The sequence below is a fragment of the Letharia lupina genome (assembly GCF_014066315.1).
Source record: "Letharia lupina isolate WasteWater1 chromosome Unknown contig_1, whole genome shotgun sequence".
NCBI lineage: Eukaryota > Fungi > Ascomycota > Lecanoromycetes > Lecanorales > Parmeliaceae > Letharia > Letharia lupina.
This window is the reverse complement of record NW_023502970.1, coordinates 1,494,333-1,498,220: the sequence shown is the minus strand read 5'-3', so window position 1 is coordinate 1,498,220 and position 3,888 is coordinate 1,494,333.

Sequence of the window (3,888 nt, the reverse complement as noted above, 5' to 3'; positions counted from 1 at the left end):
TAATATACTTAATTAATATTTAAGAGTTAGAGGTTCGAGAACGCTTAAATCCTCTATTAAAAATTAGAAATTAGATTTCTTTAGAGGGTCGCTCAAGTTATAGTCACGTCGAAGGCGAGCTTCGAAGTCGAATATTTTCGAGTAGAACGCTCTATATAAATGAGATTTTCGAATAGAACGTCCTATTTCAATGAGGACATTTCGAATAGAATAGTTTTAATTCAATGAGGATATTTTTCGAGTAGAACGCCCTAGTGTAAAAAGCTTAAGTAGACATCTAGGAAGAAACTTCAAGGCCGGCCAAAATAGGCCTTTAATTTATATACGCTAAGGCGAGGCTATAGACTCGAAATATAGCTCTATTTTTATATTATATCGATGTAAAGACGAAGTTAAAGGTCTTTTACTTAATAGCTCTATATGTAAAAATTTTAATAGCAATTTAAAGCTTCGTAATAGCGGGTATTTAGAAGTCTTTAAGAGAGTAAACCTCGATATATAGAATATATTATTCTTAAGATCGTAAATCTTTCGAATAGTAAGTCCCCGAAACGTTATGATTTTTATACCGTCTTCGAAGCTCGAGAACGAGCTCTCTAGAGGGGAGATATTATTAGAAGCAATCTTTATAGAAACTCTACGAGGCTCTATTTAGATTTAAATAGAGATATCTAACTATTAAGCGTAGATACCCTCGAAATTAACTCTTTTAACTAAGTTATTAATAGAAATTCGTAAGATATCGTAAGAAAGTTTATTATCTTAAAGGCTATAAAGAAATATCTTCGAAAATTAAATAACTTATTATTATACTGGCCGGAAAGGTATGGTATGGTATGGGATATTGACCTGCCATACCATACTCTGATAGGATATGGGATATTGAGATTTACATGATCCCATACCTGGTATGATATGGGATCTTGGCGGGATATCCCACGGTATGGTATATCTGTGGTATCATACCATGGTATGGTATATGTATGGGATATCCCGACTGGGATTTCTATATTCTCGTCATCATTCTGATCAACGGCTCGATAAATCCGACATAATAGCTACTACTACCATGGCTGCCACTACCATGGCTACCTACCATGGCTACCACTACCATGGCTACCACTACCATGGCTACCACTACCATATCTACCACTACCATATCTACCATCGAAATGTGGCCCCCGCGCATCCCAGCCACCATGTTTTCCAGCCACCTAATTTTGTACTATATTTAGGACCTGGCCCCGGAGAGGTTTTGGAGAATTGATCCGTCCGTTCTACATATCACATACCTGACATTTTAACAGCTACCACTACCATAGCTACCACTATCATGGCTACCACTATTTATTATTGAAATAGCCTACTATCATATGGTAGCCATGATAGTGGTGGCCATGGTAGTGGTGGCCATGGTAGTGGTGGCCATGATAGGGGTAGCCATGGTAGGGATAGCCATGGTAGGGGCAGCCATGGGTAGCCATGGTAGTGGCAGCCATGGTTGGCCAGAATGATGACCAGAATAGCTACTTATACTTCTAAATATAGAAATCCCAACGGGATATCCCATACATATACCATTCCATGGTATGATACCACAGATATACCATACCGTGGGATATCCCGCCAAGATCCCGAACCCATACCAGAAAAATGGAATGGTATCCGACCTTATCCATGTATGGTATCACTTGGTATGGAATATCCCATGGAATATACCATACCTTTCCGGCCAGTAAACTTATATCGTATTAGATATAAAGATATAGAGTTTATAAAGATTACTATTAAGTTAACTATTATATAAATTATAATTAATATATATCTTATATCTATTATTAAAATTATAATCGCTATATTTTTAAATATTAAGATCGATTTAAAATTAAGAGAATTAATATATTATAATTATAATAAGAATAATTACTATCGAAATAACTATATAATAACTATTTAAATTAAAATTAATAAAAAGATCTTTAAAAAAGTATAACTCTATATAATAGATATAAATAAAGAATTTAAAATTAATAACGTCGATATTATAGATAGCGACGATTCTTTATTAAATTCGAGAAATAAATAACTTCTTTTAAAGTTATAATAAGAGATATTTATAAAATATATTTAATAGATACTTCTAATAACGTTTTAATACGTCGTTCTTTTTATATATAAGTTATATTATCTTTATAAGAGAGAATTTACTTACTTAAAAACTCTCTTATAGATAATAAATATATCGATATTTATATAGTTATAAACGAGTTCTTAATCTTAGCGATATATAAAGTCTTATATCTAAAATTACTCTTACTATTACGATCTAAATTATTAAGAAATTATAATAATTAGATTATAAAATAATTAATTATATATTATTTATTTTTAACGATAATAGTAAAAGATTATCGAGAAGAAATATATCTAATATTAATTATATTATTAAAATATAATATAATAGTTAAAAAATCTTAAATAAATAAATATAAGATAATTCTTAATATATTATAAGATAAGATACTCTTTCTACTCGATTAATATAATTATAATAATAATTAAACATTTATAATAAATAAATTTCTCTTTCTATTAACTTCGGAGTTTCGACTATTTATATTACTTATTTTTCTATCTATTATATTAAAATAATAAAGTCTTTCTCTATTTACTTATAATAATAAAATTAATTCGAATATCTTTTTATTAAATAAGAATAAGAATAGTAAGAAGTTTAAATTTATTAATATCGTTAAGATTAATATAGCGGCTTACTACTAACTAGCTTATAAAAAAGATAATAAACTATTTATATTAATAATAAACGAGATTTATAATAACTCGCTAATATTATATATATCTCTTATTATCTAGATATCTCGCGATCTCTATATATTAATTAATAAACTCTATTTCTATAATTTAGAAAAGAAATATAAAAGATATTATAATTTTAATTATCTTATTTAAATTAATAATATTAATAAAACTAGTTTCAAAAATATAAAATATAAGCTATCTACGAAATATTATATTTATCTTAATATTTTTAATAAAACTAAAATAAATATACTTCTTCTATATTATTTATATAATTATAAATTAAAATTTAATAAATAATATTTTTTTAAAAATAAAATTTTTAAAAAGTAGAATTTATTTAATATTAGAATATAAACTAGAATAGATAAAGAAGTATTTAAATAAATATCTAAAGAAGAAATTTATAATATTAAGCTATATACTATTCGCTTTATTTATACTATTTATAAAAATATCGAATAAAGAATTATATTTTTATATGAATTATCGAAAGCTAAACGCTATTATTAAAAGAAATCGATATTTAATTTTATTAATAGATAAGATTTTAATAAGAATTTAGAGATATAAATATCTTACTTAATTAGATATTATAGTTATATTTAATAAACTATATATATATCTTAATAGCGAGAATTTTACTACTTTTATTATCTTTCTTAAAATATATAAATATTAAATTCTTCTCTTCGATTTAATTAACGATTTAGCTATATATTAATAATATATAAATAATATTCTATTTAAATATCTAAATAATTTCTATTAGATTTATCTTAATAATATACTTAATTATAGTAAGATAAAAAAAAAATATATCTAATATATTAGATAAATTCTTTAGAAATTAAAAGATATTAATCTTTAGATAAATATTCTTAAATACGAATTTTATATTTAGAAAATTAAATTTTTAGATTTATTAATATCTATAGACGAGTTATAAATAAATCTTATTAAAATTTAAATTATTATTAAGTAAATTATATCTATTAATCTTCAAGAGATATAAATCTTTATCGAATTTTATAATCTTTATTAATAACGAGTAAAGGCCTATGAACA